Raw genomic sequence first — 17,205 nt, forward strand, 5'->3', positions numbered from 1 at the left:
CGATTCCCCTTTGATGACCGAGGAGCCTGAGGCTCAGGAAGGTGGAGCCTGTTGGCCACACACACTCAGGCTGTGGGCACCTAGGTTGACACCCCAAAGCCCAGGTTTGATCCCTTACTGCTGCCGAGCAAGGTCCCCTCCTGTCTGCATGGCTGAGCCGGAGTCCTCCACATGCCTTCTAACCTGTGATTATCACCATGCCCCACAGTGATCGTCCCTTGCTGTGGGTACCAAGTAAGAAGGAAAAGATGGATGGAGGTGAAAAAAGCCATTAGGGAGGAGCTGTGATCCCCAGGCTAGGGTGTGAGATTTGAGGGAAGCCAATTCATGCTGCAAAGACCTGGTCCCAGAAGGCATCGCTTCAGTAGAGATGAGTTTTATGGGCACTAAACTTTGATCATTTCCTTTCTAGACTACCAAGGAGCCGCCACCAGTGCAGAAACCAGAAAGGGTAAGTGGTATGTTTGGTCCTGATGTTGTCAGCATGCCTGATGTACACACTCACCTGCACAGAGAGGCCCCCTGCTGTGTATGGGGATATGACTTCCCCCACCCCTCCAACTCCCACCTATCTGGGCAGAGAGAGCTGGCAGAAAGAAGAGAGTGACAGAGGGCAGGAAGGGATGCAGATGAAGAAGTGGGCTCAGAAAATGTCACCCAGACAATATCATTCCTGAACTCCTAGCACGGTCTGATCCAGGACCTTTATCACAGCTATGATCCCTCCTGGTATAAATGGGCTTTTTGTCAATTCCCAAAGGACTGTTTGTAGGATGGTCCTTCCCAGGACTCAGATGAGTTTTTGAGAAAGGATCCTCAGGTTTTAGGGACCTGGTCTCCCTCCCCAGCCTCTGATGTATGTTGGGCTCCATTTCCTTGGTGTTTATCCTTGTCTCATGTCAGGGTGAGGGTCTTGGCAGGGTTGGCCTTTAGGGACTGGGGAGCTGAGGAGGGTGGAGGGACTCTTACTGGGCATTGAGCTTTGAGGGAGGCACAGCCCGGGTGAGCACAGGGACCAAGGGTCAGGTGAGGAGGCTGGGGCTGACCCAGGGTGGGGCCCAAACCAGGGCCCATAAGAAGTAGTTAGAGCAGGGGTGCCGTGTCCCGAGGCAGGGGGACCTGGGCCTGAGATCTGGTGGGAAACAGGGTCACTGCCCGGGCTGATGTCTACACTGGCTGCAGTGTGGCCTGGGGAGGCTGGATCTGCCAGAGTCGGGTGAATACAACCCTGTCATCTACTAATGCCCGCACCCCTGCCAGCCTCCGTCACATGGCACAGCCTCACGCCCAGCTTCTCCTGCAAGGGTGGCCGCCAGGAGCCAAGGGGACAGGATAGAGTTCGTTGATGTTTGGAGAAGAGCCATCTTTATAAACCAAAAGGAGTTGGTGTGTTTTTCGCAGGGAGGCCACTCTCTTACAGTGCCGGGTGCTGCTCATTTGTCCTTGATTCTCCGACAAACATTTGCTGAGTGGCCAGTACTTGACAGGTGCCAGGGCAACAGATGTCATTTGTCTGCACCGAGGAGCTGCCAGACAAGGACGCAGACGGTGTTTTCTCTTCCTAGGAGCCAGAGGAGACATCTCAAATGTCATGCCCCACAGTGATTGTCCCTTGTGGGTGCCAAGGAGGCAGGATGAAACGAATGGAGGTGAGAAAGGCCCTTGGGAAGGAGTGATGACGCCAAGGCTGGGGAGCAGGAGGTGAGGGTAGCTGGTTCATGCACAGGTCTGGACCCATAAGGCATGGAAATGAGCTATGGGTACTGGACTACGGTCACTTGGTGCCAGAGAAAAGCCAAAGCCCTCCCGACCCAGTGGCCCAGGGGAGGCCAAAAAGTATGAGGGCTCATGTTCCCATCACCACCAGGGTTTCCCCCTTGGCATGGGCCCAAGTTTCTGGATGTTGGTGGGTGGCCCCAAAGGGTGGCTGCAGTGCTGGCTCAGGGAATTTTTGGGGACAGAGCCCTGACAGGCCATCTCAAGTCAGAGGGGACACTACCCCTCTAGAGGCAGCGTCTGTGCCTGTAGCTTCCTCACAACCACATCTGCTTTTCAGGGAAAACTGGATACCTTGTGTGACTTTGTCCAGCGCTGCAACCAGATGTCATTGATGTGGTGTCCGCCCAGGGACATGGTAAGCAGGGCACAGGGATGCTCCCCATGGGCTGGGGTCTTGCTTTTGCCCTTGACAGTTGCCCCCGGGACTGTGGGTCAGAGAGCCCTGTCCCGGCATCTGCTGAGAAGAACGCCCAAGACGTGGAGACCTAGAACTCATGAGCCTCCAGACGATTCTCAGTGTGGTGCCCGTGCATTTCCCCTGCATCCTTGTCTCAAGGGTGTCAAGACGTTTCTTCTCCAGAGCAATGCCCAGCAATTCCAATCTTAAGTGAAAAGGGCTGGAGAGGCCTATTGGCCTCCCGTCCATCATCCCTCCCCACTGCCCACCCAACCCTGTGGGACTGCTGGCTGCACCCCATCCATGAGACCCTCCTGGGCTGGTCACTCAGGTGCAGGAGTGGTGGAGGACATGGTGACACACCCTCCCCAATGTTGTCTGGCCAGCAATGACTGGTTTTACCAGGCAGTAAAGATGCCCTCCTTGTGTCAGTGCCTGTGACAGTGGGGAGAAGCTAAATTGTTCTAGTTGTCATCCTTGTTGTTTAATAATAATGACCGATGTTATTGAGTCCTTTCTGTGGGCCAGTTGCTAACCTAAGAACTTTACATGTTTTCAGTGCTTTAATCCTCCCAGTAACTGTACAGGTAGATACAACTATTATCCCAGCTTTACCAAGGGGGTACTGACCCACAGAGAGGCTAAGTGACTTGTCCCAGGTCACAACGGCTGGGAGGGGCAGAGCTGGACTTGAATTCTGAGCCTGGCTCCACCTTTCTTAACTGCTCTGCCCTGCTTTTGGGTCAGCACTCATGGTCTCATGATGGTTACCCCCAAACTACCAGACGCTGCCCTACTCAGGCCCCTGCGGCCCAAGGAGAGCAGTGGTTTGCCTGAAAATCATCTTCCTGGCCATTCCAAACTCAGACCGGGCCAGCGGCCTAGAGGATGCTGTGGTCCCAGGGTCTATAGTGAGGGCTGCGCTCACCACCTTCACTGAATCAGGAAAACACTGGCTCTTGGTGGCTGGGCAGGTGGGCGTTTGGAAACTCTAGACAGGCCTGAAAGCCTCTGGACACTGCTGGTGACATACCTGAGGCATGCTCACACCCAGCAGAGACACTGTCTGGTGACAGTGGTGTCAGAGCTCCTTTGGCAGCTGGGCTCCCAGTTCTGGGTCTGAATCGAGCTCTGAGTCCCAGCCTTGATTGCACAGAAGCCCTATTTTCCACCTGATTCTCCTGGAGCCTCTCCCAGAACCAGCTCCTTTATAGTCATAAGAGCCCCACCCCAGCCTTATGCCCTGAACAGTGGACACACCCACCCAGAGATGCTCACTCAGGATCAGGAGGGACAGAGCAAGACAGAGGGCCGAAGCGGAGGGAGGCAAGAGACAAGAGGGTGGACAAAGGGAAGATGCCAGGTATGGCCTTCCTGCCCAGCAAGGTAAGGGCAGGGGCGCTGTGCACCTCTCTGAAATGGTCCCATTCCCAGGGCCACTCTTCGAAGCTCAGGTTGGGGAAGTGGCAGAGTGATGGATTAGGGGGCCTTATAGCTGCCCAGGGCTCTGCCAGGCCCCTGCAATGCCAGCTCTCGAGTCCGTCCAGCAGTCTGTGGCTCACAGTGACCTGTGTTCTCGCTGGAGGCAAAACTGAGGCCTGACACGTCAAGGGAGTTGCCAGGACCACCCAGAGAGTAAGTGGCAGCAGCCAGAGCTACCTGAAATCAACCCTGCTCATCCTGAGAGGGGCTGGGAGCCTGTAACTGTGCCTGGTAGATGTGACCCCTCCCACTCCTCTGCCCCCATCCCATTTGACCTTGTCCCTCACAGCCTTAGTCCTGGAGTGTTGTAGGATTTCTGTGGATACCCCAGTATTCCAGTAGGTGCAGGAGTGAGTCCTGATTCCTTTCTTGAAGCCCTCAGTGCTCTGGTCCCAGGGTTAAAGTTAATCATGAACCAAGACATGGTGTCAGCTGAGACCTGCAGTCTCTGCAGACCAGAGTCGGCCCCCAACCCCAGCCCTGAATGTGCAGACATAAGCCTTTCGTCTGCTCACTGCAGACCACCCCGTGTTCTGCTCAGACAGAACCTTGCCCAGACCCTCTTCACCAGGCTGTGCTGGAAAACAGAAGCCGCAGGAGAGGGGGTTCCCAGCAGCACAGGCGCACAACCTCTCCTCCTTCCAGTTCCCGATCCACAGGGAGGTTGTTTCCAAACTCCTCAGCCTGGACTGGAATTGCAGTCAGGCCTGCGGATGTGAACGTGTTCAGAATGTGAACAGTGGAGTCTGGGGGTGAACTTGTAGGAGCTACTGCCTTCTAAAACCTCAGTCAGCTGCTCGTTTCAATGAATCCAGATGTTTCTGCACTTCAGCACAATACAATGCAGAAAACTCTCAAAGACTCAGTTTACCAAAAATCTCAGTGTTTTTGTAGCAGAAGCAGTCATTCTTGTTTACTGTAACCTTCTGTGAAACGACTGTGTCTCTCTGCCCCACTGCCTTCTCATCCCCAGAGGATGTTTTCTAATAATGGTCCCTTCCAGACCATCTCTCCCTACACACGTATACAAAATGACGCAGCAAGACTCAGTTTAGTTTCTTAGTCTTGAGCCAAACCCTGCCCCCCATCCAAGGTCCTGATTCTCTTCCTTCCCTGCCTTTTCCAGGGCAGCCCCTTCAGTTCATGGAAATCAGTTCTCCTAGATCCTTCAGGAAAATCCGGTAAAAATGGGAAACCTTCCACTTCTCACTGAATGTGATGCTGACAGTGATACAACTGTCTCCAAGAGAGTGTGACCTGGGTGCCACCACCATGCAAGCCCCTTTACACAAGGATCTCATTCATTCTCCCAACAGCGGCCGTTTATACAGAGTAGGGATCGCCAGACACTGAGTACTTTACACAGGCTCACTCTTTTCATCCTCCCAACACTCTGCGGGGGAGGAAGCTGACCCCTGCGCAGTTAAGTCACCTGCCAATCCACACAGCCATGAAGCAGTAAGGCCAGTACCGACAGCCCAGGGCCCAGACCTCACCCCGTGCTTGGCTGCCTCTCTGTCCTGCCAGGTGATCACTCCTCTGCATTTTGAAGCTGAAGACACCGAGGTTCTGATGTTTCACGATGGGCTCAATGTGACAGGGTTCTGGAGGGGTACAGCAGGGCTGTGAACAGAGCCCAGGGAGGCTCACTTCCAAGTCCAGCCTGCGGCTCCTGTAACCTGCTATCACGGTGATAGGGAAACAACTGGAAAGTAATTCCTTCCTCTGTGCAGTGTGTTAGATGTGCAAACAATTATGAACGATAATTTCTTATTTTCACACTGTGTTGCTTGCAGACCTCCTCTAAATATGAACACATAAATATTTACTGGAAACAATTGTCCTGGGTAACGATCAGAGCTGCAGAGAGGCCATATGATGCATTCATGGCCAAGGAGCTCCTGAGTTCCTATCTTTTGACCCCACCCACAGAGGGAGCACCAAAGTGTGTGTGATAAAGCTGGGGCAGGACTTCAGCCCTCCAGGAAGTCCCAAGTTGACAGATGTCCTTCAAGACAGTGACCTTTGTGAAAGTCCCAGATCATAACTTTGGGACAGTGATGGCAGGCTGCTCCTCCATCCTCGACAACCTCACCCCCTACTCTTCACACACACACAGACTCTCTCACACACATTCACACATACAAACACGCTCACACGTACACGTGCACACACACTTCCCTCTGTAATAAGCAGGAAATCCAGAAATGGAACCAAAGCTCCGAAGCACTGGAGATTAAGGTTCAATGAACCATTTGCCAATCTCTTAAACATCCCTTCACTGTGGAGTCGCTGAGTTGATGTAAGAAGTAATTGGTCACTGGCTTAGATCTCTTCATTAATAGAAAACCAGAGGGGAGGGAGACCCCCCTCAGCCCCTAGTCACCTCCCTCACCCCCTTATGATCACACAACAGACTCAGGGGCTCTGCCACTACCCAGGGGCCTCCACCACCACCTGGAGCCACTCACTCCTCTCCCTCAGCCCAGGTACACGTCCCCCCTGCAGCTCCCAGTGACGGGCTGCGGCTGAGGGAGAGGAGCCAGGCCTCAGCACAGGTGCCCTGCAGTCGTGCTTTGAGGAAATCAAAGGGATCCCACAGCAGATGGTAGACACTAGGTCTAGAACGGTCTGTTCACATTCTGGAGTAAATAAGCAGAAATAAAGGAGCTTAGAAATAAAAGTAGAAGATCCCAGTCTATTCACAGCAATAAAAGAACTTACCCACGCACAGGTGTGACAATGTGTGCTGACCTGCAATAAAAAGAAACCACAAAACTTTACTCTTTGCTATAAAGGAAGACTTGAAAATACAAAAACCTAGACCACAATGTCAGCTTTTCCCAAAAGAATTCATGGGCTTAATGCTGCTTTAGTGAAAATTGTAATGAATATTTTTAGGGAATTTGATCAAAATGATTCTAAAATTCACCTGAGTAAATGAACTGTTAAGAGTAGTTAAGGAATTTGGGGTGCAGTCCTAGGGCAGGAAGGCTGAAGGTCCTGCCAGTGAGGGAGACCCTGTTGGTGGGCTTGAGAGAAGAGGGAACCAGCTCCAGTGCCCTGGGGGCTGTGTGGCCCAGGCGCTCCCAGACTGGCTTGCGGGGAGGGCAGAGGCGGCCTCAGAGGATGGGTAGTCTGGATATGGGAAACGGAGAGGCGGGGAGGACAACCCTGGAGCAGAGGAGCACGGAGGGTGCAGCTGAGAAGCACGGAGGGTGCAGCTGAGACACAGGGACACTTTGGGTGCGTGCGGGCAATGTTGGCAATGGGCCAGGAGCCGGCGGTTGGGTGGCCTGGTGGGCCAAGCTGGGCACTGGGGCTGGATTCCCAGACAGTGAGGAAGCACAGCTGAAGGTGTGAGTTGAGGAAGAGGAAGCCAGAGGAAGTTGATTCCGTGAGGCCTGGATTGGGGGTGGGGAGGGGAGGAGGGGAAGGGCCAGGTGACCAGGGGAGAGGAGACACTTGAGTTGGCCTAGGAAGGGAGCTGAGGGCCTGGGCAGGCAGTGGGTACAGAGCACGGATGGACAGCCGGAGACACTCGTGGCTCAGGACAGGGTTTGGGCAGAGTGGGCCCCGAGGCTGGGCCTGGGGACCTAGAGGCTGAAGAGGCCTGCAGAGTAGGAGGCAGGGGAGGTGAGCTTGGACGACACAGGACCCGCAGGAAGGTGGCAGGAGAGGGCAAACCTGGGCCGTGCATCTGGAAGGGAGAACGGCCAGCTGGGGGTGGAGATCAGAAAAGGGGAATTGCTGATAAATGATCAAAGAAGTTGCTGTCTGCAGAGAGTTCAGGACCCTCTTCATAGTGGTTATCGTGGGTGGTTGGAAAAGAAGCATGTATTTCCTCGTGAATATTTTCCTGTGTTGCTTAGGTTCTCTATAATGGGCAGGTACTACTTTTATAATCAGGAAAAGTAAAAATGTTTATCTGTAAAAGAGAAAATATTAACTTATTGAAGCCTAAGGTGATTTTACATAGAAAGTTGCTAGAAAGTGACATTTACCAAACTATCTCAGGCTTGTCATGCCGGGGAAAGTCAGAGTGAGAAATCCCTTCCCATCTCTGGGTCTGGTTCTGCTCTGCGCCAAAGGGTGCAGGTCCCAAAGCAGGGTGTATTTCCTTAAAGTTTCATCGGATCAGACATCCCTGTGGGTATGGAAGAGGACAAGGTCAGGCTCAAGGTGTCGAAGATTTGTTAAGAACATTCTTTCAAATTCAAGGGGGGTCAGGTGTTCTCTTTTCCTAATGTGGCTACATTAGCAGGGAAAACCACGATCATTCTAAAGGGTTACTAAGGATTTTAAAACCTAGGGTGATGAAAATGACAGCCTCAGGAGGAGCAGGCAGCGTTCAGTGGCCTTTGTCCCTCACAGGCACTCAAGGTAATACTTCACGCGTGAATGGCAGGCTCACGGAATCCTGAAGTCTGCACACCACGTGGAGCACCTATAGGGACCAACAGGCCCAGACAGACCCAGCAGGGGGATCAGGGAACTCTGGGCAGCAGGAGAAGGTGGGCTTGAGACAGAGAAGGAGCTCGGCAGGCCCCAGAGGCCAGGGAAACCGCAACCTTCTGCTCCCAATTCCAGTGGCTTCTAGTGACCTTCTCTCTCTTCTGTCCCCTGCAGGGGAAGTGCCTCAACTTCGCCCTAATGAAGCCCCACTGTGGGCAATTGCACTGCAGCCCTAAGGTCTGCCTTCAACCCAGCCGGGAGTGCTTCTCCGTCAACAGCTGCTGCTCACGGTGCCAGTGCCCCCCGCCCGTGTGCTCCAGGCTTCCCTCCAGGATGCAGCCGCTCATCTCTCCCCCTGCCCGGCCACGCTGCGGAGCCACTTTGTCACTCCAGCCCCCGTAGCCCAACCTCTAAAGCACCAAGAGCCCAAGATTGTTAAGAGCCCTTTGTTTGCTGAATTAGACATATATACTGAGACTTGGTTTACAGTCAAAAGGCGTTGGAATTTGTTGCTGATCAGAGTTTGTTACCTGGTGAGACGTATCTATACTGCTCCTGCCAGGACAAAGCACCCCGGCATCCTGTGGATGTAGACATGATGAGCCCCACTCCCCAAAGCCTGGTCTTCATCTGTCACCAAGGGCTGGGACGCGTGGGGTTTTAGTCAAATTCTGCTCTTTGAACAAAGCCCAAAACATCTTTGAAACATGAATACTATCCTGTGTCTCCTTCCCTAATCTGACGCAGAGAGAAGTACTTGAATTTCTCACCTCCTTCACTCCGTGCTCCTGGTTTCCATTTTTTGGCTACCTCCATTGCGAACGTGTCTCAGAAAGAGACGAGGCCCTCTACAGTTCACCAGCTGGAAGTGCATCTTCCAGAAATGCATCTTCTCTTTCCAGGTAAACCAACCGGTCCCTAGGCCCAGGGGAATTTTAGAGGAGTCTCTCCCTTTCCATAAAGTTCCACCTCCCCTATTTGCCATCTGCCACCATAGAAGAAACCGTGCTCCCGACAGAGATGTTTCAGCATGCCGTGTCCTCCCCACCACCCAGGGGGTCTGTATGATACTCCAGCGCCGGGCATACGGCCCACGGGAGCACTCAAGGAGGGGTCCCCCGGGGTTGGGGGCCTGGGGCAATAACCAGTTGTCCCTAATCCGTACTGATAGTAAGTTGAACTGCTCTCCACCCTCACTCCCATCTCCTTGAATGTTATATTTATGCCTTTCAGTTGCATTTCTGTAAGACAACTAGAGGTAAAAATATATCAGGTTTGGGTTTTTCATCTGTACTGATTGAAGTGGATGGATAGTGATGACCATAACTTTCCCTATGTTCAAAAAAAGAAAATGTACTCACGATACCAAGGAAAGTGTGTGAAACTTTTTTTTTTTAGGCAGAAAGGGGGTTTAGATAATGTGAAATCCTATAGAGAGATTTTATCTCTTCCTTAGAAGTGGAATATTTTAGATTGTTTGTAACTGGCGAAAGCATTGTCCAGGCCTGAGAGGGTCAGGGACACTTTTCTGAAACTGGTTCTGTGCTCCTACATTATATCTATGTGTCTGTGGATACCTGTAAAATAGTACATGCCCATCTCTGAGACTCTGTGACCCTAAATGGAGAAGTGTATCTGTGATTGCATAACGAGCCTAAGGTGACCCTGGCTGAAATCCGCATGTCTGTTTATTAATGGATGTTGAGAGCCTTCTCATTTTTAGCCCATCACTCCTTCCTGACCCCTGAACTGAGGAGGGAGGCAGTCATCACTTTCATCAGGTCAGGGGAGATCTGGGAGGGACACAAGCCCACAGCTCGGCACCCACACCCACTGACCCCGGCCTCCCTTTCTGCGGTGGTAACAGGAGACAGCAGGAAAAGGGAGTTTCCTCAGCAGTCTCCCCCTGGGCCCCTCTGTCCCCCTGCCTTCCTTCGTTCTAGCTCATCCAATCCCTCTGGTTTGGCATTAACCAGGGGCTCCTCACCCTAGTAAAGAGGAAAGGGGGCACAGCCCTCAGCTGATACCTGACTTGTAGGGCAGCCTTTTGTCCCAAATCCCCCTTCTGTCTGAGTCCTGGCATGGAGCAGGATAGTTTTAGGTAACAGGTCTCACATCTGAGCTGCCCCAAGCTGAGACCTGTACACAGAGGAATATACTGGGCAGTGCTTCTTCCTTATTTTAGACCAGGGCAACAAAAACGCACATTTTCTGAGTGCCTCTTGGTGTCGTGTAAAGCAGCCCCTGTAGACTCAGATGGACCTCCAAGCCTGGGCCAAAGGCTTGAGCCTCTGGAAGCCGGGAACCTCCCTGAGACCTCCGCAGGGTCAGCCACAGGCCTCCTCCACAAGCACACAAGTAGAAGCCATGCACACGTGCCTTCGCGAGGGAACTTGGGTACCTGGCAAAGCTGTGGCCTTAACAGCAGTCCTCCCACCCTCTTGTCTGTGCGTCAGGACCCCGAGTGTGCCCAGGATGCAGAGGAGGTCAGGGTGGCAGAAGGGAACTCCGTTTCTCAAGCACTGCCCGGGGCTCCCAGTGGCGCTGTGCTGGGCAGTCTGCACACATGTCCGCTCTGTGTCATGCTCTCATTCTGCTTTCCTTTCCACGTTCCTAGCAGGGAGCCGGGCCCTTGGTATTGCCTGGCTGCTTGCAGTGGGAAACGAGTGCCCGAAGTCAGCCTCTTTTCCATCTTGTGTCAAGACTGAAGCTCCTGAGGGGCAATGCTTTGTGCCTCTGAGTGAGGGAGTAGAGTGGAGAGGGCAGGAGGCAGAGGTCTGGGGTCAGACGGGGGCTTCCGGTCACCGGACTCCAGAGAGGTGGCTGGGTGGTGAGCACGACTGGGGACCCAGCCTCGCCAGAGCCACCAGGACTGCAGGGCCCCTGCAGGCCGGGCCCTGGGTGACTCAGGGGCAGCCACGGCCCTGGAGAAGGAGGAGCTCTCGGAGCATACAGAAACTACGTTCGTAAATATGAACGAGCCCATTTTTAAACCATGAATCTTTCAGGTGAGCCACACGATTTGCACACATTTCCTAGACCATGTCAAAATGTGGCCCAGTTGACTCATGTTCTCCATCTACCGGGGATTTTCATGGAAAAGTTTAAGAAATCCTGCCCTTTGAAGTCTCCACACAGGAGAGCCCAGCCTGACCTGCTTCCAAGCTGTGCAGAGGCAGGGTCCACGGCCGATGCCAGAAGGACAGGGCTGGAGCGGCTGTGGGTCCCGACCCACGCGTGAGTGGATAGGCAGCCAGGCCCCGGTGGGACCAGATGTTGCCAACTCCATGGGGTCCATGCTTGGCCTTCTCTTGCAGGACCTCCTGCGCTCTGGACCATGTCGTCACTGGCCTCTGTCCCTCCCCCTCTCTGTGCGTCTGCTCTTTCTCGCCCATCTCTGCCGTCCTGTGCACAGTTCCTGGTTGCTGGTCCTCCGCTCAGGTTGTCTGGCTGCTCCCCAGCGCCCCATCACTGGGGGAAAGATGTCCATGCCTGGTCCAGCCACCAGGGTCATGTACAAACACGGCTGCTGTCAGGCCCAGCACGGGGCCCGGGGGCAGTTTTGAGAGTCTGACAGTAGGCCGAGCAGGCACCTCCAATGTATTTTCAGCATGTTAAGGAGCCTGACCCATCTGTCTCTCCATGAGTTGCCCTTGTCACCCTACATCCTTCATTCCTACTCATTTCTCCCACCTACTTTGTCCTCCTGACACCCTAGGAAGCTGGACCATGTAGGCAAGCAAGAGCCCCTCGTGTCTGCTCTTCCCTGCCCCCAACCCCTGCCCCTTCTATGAAGGTCCCACACCTGCCTGCTGCCTCCAGCCTACAGACTGGGCTTGTGATGGCTGGGAGAACAGGGCTTGACTTGGCAGTGGAGGTGGAGAGGGGAGATCCTTAGGTACAGGAAACAGGGAGTGGTGCAGTGTGGGTTCAGTTAACAGCAAAGCCACTGTATTCACTTGCTTGGGCTGTACCCAAGCTAAGTACCACAGACTGAGTGGCTTAAACAACAGAAATCTATTACAATTCTAGAGGCTAGAAGTCTGAGATCAAGGAGTCTGCAGGGTTGATTTCTTCTGAGTCCTCTCTCCTTGGCCTGTAGACGGTTGTCTTCTCCCTGTCTTCACATGGTCTTTCCTCTGTCTGTGTCTGTGTCTGTGTCTTAATCTCCTCTTCTTATAAGGACACTAGTCATGTTGGATTAGGCCCACCCATATGACCTCACTTAATTACCTCTGTAAAGACCATATCTCCAGTCACATTCTGAGGTCCTGGGGGTTAGGGCTTCAACAGGTGAATTTGGGGAGGACACAACTCGGCCCATAATAGCCATTTATCAGGAGCACCTCTTTTCAAGTAGTGGGTTCTGGGGAAGAGGGGGGTCCTGGGAAAAGACTCCTACAAGCTTTGGAGACAAAAAGGCCACAGGTCCTGCTCAAGTCCATTGTGATGGACAAGTTGGATGACCCCAGGCAGGTCACCCTCTCCTCCGTAGTGCCCCCAGCTGTGTGAAGACAGAACAGGACTGTGTACATAGCTCCCTGCACTCACATACACAGTGGGGGCCCCTCAGAGACAGCTCCTGCACCATGAGTTCCTGGCAGTTTGAGGCAATGCTGGGTCAGGACCCACTTGCTGCAAGATTGGGAAGGGCCTTGGCCGCTCATCCTCACCTTTGACAGGTGAAGAGCTGAGGAAGCATGTGTTGCAGCCCCACGCTCATGATCCTTGTGGAGATTCTGGGGCTGCAGGGGACCTCAGGATGCCCAGCACTGCAGCTCATGAGCCCAAAGATGACAAGGGATTTTCAACCCAAAGATACGATTCCTTGTAACTGGAAATCCAGAATTGTCATTCCTTATTTCTCTGCTACCCATGGGTGGTAGGCATCCCAAGGAAGCAAACTCTGGCTCAGAGAGCAGATGGCCAGCCACAGGAGGTGCTCATCATGCAGGCAGAAGGACATAAAGGGGAAGGAGGCCAGGGGCGGGGGCCCCACCCAGGGCAGGGCACTGTCTCAGAGATGGGCTGGGCCTAAATCAGCAGCAGTCTAACCCTGAGGGCCCAGGGGGCAGAAGGCACCGGGGGCTAATGGGCATTGCCTACAGTCCCACCCTCACCCCCCAGGGGCCTTCCTGTCCTGTAGCTTCAGGCATTGGGTGCCCAGGTGGCTTGTTGAGGACAGGATGGCAGGAAGCTGGTGTGATGTGGTAAACTGTTCCTCTGTTCAGAGCTTACGTTCGTCTACTAGCCCAGTTTAAAAATCAGTTTTAAAACGTCAGTGTTAGCAGAGTCATGGAACAAGCATGATGGAGACTTTTGTTTCACTTCTTAGTTGATTTCATGCCCATTATGTGGCCCCTTCTATCACATTGTCAATGGTGAGAGCTATTTTTCCCCTTTCTGGAGACTGGAGATATTGCTTGAAAACCTAGAGAGATGACAGAGTACTAGGGGGGTTGGGGGGACCCTGCCCTAAGCCCTCAGCATGGCCTTGTCCCACCTACAGGCTTCCCACCAAATGTGCAGCTTCCTGTGATGAACAGTAGACTCACGGCTGGGACAGCCGGGTCTGTGCCAGCGGGCCAGCCCCAGCCCCTCTGCCAGAGCCCAGCGTGCCCAAGTGTAAGGACCCCGCATGCTGTCAGGGACCCGGCGCTCTGCTCTGCCATCCTCCACCCTTCTCCCCATGGACATCCTCTACTCCTCATTCACTGCAGACTCGGGCACCTGGCTGACACTGCCCCACAGCCCAAAGCCCACTGTTATCCCCGGGAACTTCAACACCCACAGGATGACGCAGGACCTCTTGATCCTTGACCTCTTGGCCTCCAACTCCCTGCACTGCGAGACATCTCTGTCCCTCACACCCGCATCCTGCCGCCATTTCCATCTCTCCCCTGTCTGTCTGCAACCCCATGTCCCCTCCTCCTCACTTGCCTGGTCTCCGGCCCCCCAGCTGGCTCCACACAGCTGCAGGCTTCCAGAATCTGGGCCAGATCATGCCATTCTCCTTTGTGCGCCGTCCATACTGCCTCAGTGTGCTCAGGCGAAGCAGAAACCCTGTCCACGGCCTGCAAGGCTCCTGTGTAGTCCCCGTTACTTTCCCTGGTGACTCTGCAGCCGTTCTCGTCCTGAACAGGCCACACCCTCCCACGTGTCCCTCCCTCGTTCTAATGGGTAGTTAGCCCCGGGCACACACACCCGACCTGGACATGAGCACCGCACCATGGGCATCCCTTACCTCCATTTTGCCTGTCTGCTACCCCACCTGCAGCCCTGCTCCTGGGCTAACTGCAACCATTCATCAGGGCCCAGAGAAACATCGCTTCCTCAGAGCAGCCTCCCGACACGGGGATCCAGATGAGACCCAATCCCCTGCCCTGCTGTCTGTTCCGACAGCATCCTCTGCCTTCCTCTCTGCCACTCACCTGCAGCTTACAGGGCTTTGTGGACAGTCTTTGCTCCCCCGGGCCAGGGTTGCAGGCTCAGCACGGCCTGCTCTCAGCTGAGCGCTGGGAACACAGCAGCGCCCATTGCTCTTTGTGCCATGAGTGAAATGTGAGGCTGGAGATCCTGAGACCCCCTCCCCAATCAGAAGAGCCTAACGTTCCTCACGAGAACTCTGTCTTGGCCTGGCTAGGTACTGAGCACCTCCCAGGCCAGCTTCTGCCAGCCTCGTCGTTGTGTGTGGTCCTTACAGTCCCCGTCTGAGCGGTGGGAAGGGCAGACCACAAAGATTTCACCCATGAGGACCCACACAGAGTGCTCAGACAGTCACCCCAGGGTGCGGCTAGCCAGACCCAGCCCTGCCTGACGCCAGGCCAGGGCTCACTCAGCAGGGCTGAGCAAGCCCCATGGTTTCGGGCACCTTCTTCCTGCCTGACTCTGTGACATCACATGGCCATCCCAGCCAGGAAACGTGGGGGAAGAGGATCACTCTGCTGGGCAGAGGCTCATGGCCGGGGCCGGCGGGCTGCCCACGCCCAGCCAGGAGTGAGGAAAGGCCATTCAGGAGGAGGAAGTAGGCACAAGGGCAGGCTATGGGCACAAGTGGGTGGGTAAGAGGTTCCAGAATGGACGTGGGGATGACGCAGGACGTCAGAGACCCATAGTGACATGATGTCAGTGGGTGATTCTGGGATGGGGATGTTGAGCCAAGGGCACCCCAAAAGAGCAGGTGCGGACCTTGCAGCTCTCGTCTCTGGGGTAGGAGGTACCCAGGTGAGCCCAAAGGGCAGCCTAGCCTCAGAACCACCAACAAAAAGGGGGAAGAACGGAAGCCCAGGGAGGAGTCCTAGAGGACAGTTTGGTTGCAGAAAAGAGATGAAAAAGAATGGCCAGGAGTGCTGGGCATCCTGGAAGCTAAGCCCAGAGTTTCAAAAAGAAGGTGAGGTCCTGCCTGCAGGAGCTGGTCAGGGTGGGGCCTGAGAAGAGGGCACAATTGCTGGAGGGAGCAGATCACAGAAGGCAGGTCTTCTCCTGAGACCTCACTGGGTCGCTGTGCACTGTGGACCCTCAGAGGGCAGGACCCTGTCTGACATTCTCTCTGCACCGAGCTCTGTGGCCTGTCTTGGTCTCAGAGTCCAGAGTTTCTCTCTGGGCTCGGCCCAGGGCCACCACACTGCGGTGACCTAGCTAGGGTCATCTTCATAACTGACTTTGGACAGACCCCCTGGAGGATACCCACTCCCCAGACCCTGATCCTCATGGCATGACGTAGGCACGGCCCCCGTGAGCAGCTGAGGTCCTGAGAAAGACTCACCAGTGAGGACGCCTTGGTTCTGGCCCCAAGGGCTCCCAAGGAGGGTGGGGAGTTTGGGGCCCCAAGCAGGCCCTTTCTCAGTCCGTGTGACCTGAAGCAAGCTGCAGTCTTCCTCTTATGGTGGCATCCCACAGCTCTGCGTGATGACCCGTCCCATTCCCACAGCAGCCCTGGGCAGCGGCTGCTTGCCCCGCCCCGGCTGCCTCCCCTCCCTTCTGCACGCTGGCCCAGCTCCCTCCCCACCCGCCCAGCCCTCACTTCCAGAAGGAACAGCCTGAGGACTGTGTAGAGAAAGGAGCACTGGAACCAGGGTCAGGTATCCGGAGGGAACAGTTCTTACCTGCTACCCTTATGAAATAAAATTCATATTTTATGGCAAGACAAGAAAAATGTAAACAAACAATTTTCTCTGCCCTTTGGCCTCCGCTCTCCCGCACTGTGCATTGTGTGTCTGCGTTAGGCATCAACCAGACCTCCCGTGGGCAGAAACACTTGCTCGATCATAAAGAGCAACATTCTCCTAGCACCGGCCGGACAGTCCCTTAAAAGATAACATTCCTTCTTGATCTTGTAAGGGGCCACATGGCGCTTAGATCTGGATTGTGTAAACTGTTAATGACACGTCATTTAATGTACAGCCCTCTGTCTCAAAAAACTTATATAGCCTTGACTTCTAACAGGCGGAACAGTTCTCAGAGCCTTCTGAGATGCTCTTCCCTGGTTATAATCCTCAAATTTGGCTCGAATAAAATTTTCCATTTCTTTCTTAGATCAACCGATTAATTTTTCATCAACACCCTGAGAGGTTTCACTGAATGCAAGTCACACCAGGGTGGGGCTGTTTTTCTCTGGGGCTCTAGGAGCAATGGGGGTTCTGGAAGCCCTGAGGAAGTAACCCCAGGATGGAGGGGTTACCGGGTAGTCGCTGAGACAAGGTCTTTACCCTGAAGGGCGGGTTAAGGGGCGGCATGGGGAGAGTGGGACTAAGGAATGTTCTAGGCAGGGGCCCCAAGGAGGGCAAACTCCAGAAAGGAAAAAATTAACCTCTTTCCAAGAGGTTCCTCTCTCCCTTGGCAGCCACCTTGTCCTGCAGGGCCCATGGCAGAGCAGGCAAGGCCAAGAGGCCTGCTGGATCATGTGGCTTCTTCCCACAAGAAGTGTGATTTATGCAAATTATCTAAACTTTAGAGTTTCCATTTAATCTTTGTGGCAAAGATTAAATAGGATAGAGTGCACAGAGTGATTAAAGAGGGATCTAGGCATAGAGATGCCCCAACAAGCGGAGGCTGCTATTATTTTATGTCCTTTGCAGAGCTCCCCATTGCAT

The 17,205-nt window shown here is 54.1% G+C and overlaps 1 long non-coding RNA gene across 4 annotated transcripts; it reads right to left on the minus strand.

Annotated features, from left to right (window-relative positions):
* Positions 1-398: 398 nt before the first annotated feature.
* Positions 399-16,055, minus strand: LOC309642484. Of its 4 annotated transcripts, none has more exons than XR_014253227.1 (6): positions 15,879-16,054; positions 7,663-7,805; positions 6,383-6,412; positions 5,155-6,300; positions 2,071-2,233; positions 399-1,561 (listed from the first exon to the last, which is right to left on the minus strand). It is a non-coding gene; the product is annotated as an uncharacterized lncRNA (long non-coding RNA). The 4 variants fall into 4 exon arrangements; XR_014253228.1 differs by having other exon boundaries at positions 5,155-5,461; positions 15,879-16,052; XR_014253229.1 differs by having other exon boundaries at positions 5,155-5,340; positions 15,879-16,051.
* Between the last annotated feature and the right edge of the window lie 1,150 nt (positions 16,056-17,205).

Source organism: Balaenoptera physalus, assembly GCF_965194825.1.
Source record: "Balaenoptera physalus genome assembly, chromosome: 14".
Lineage (NCBI taxonomy): Eukaryota > Metazoa > Chordata > Mammalia > Artiodactyla > Balaenopteridae > Balaenoptera > Balaenoptera physalus.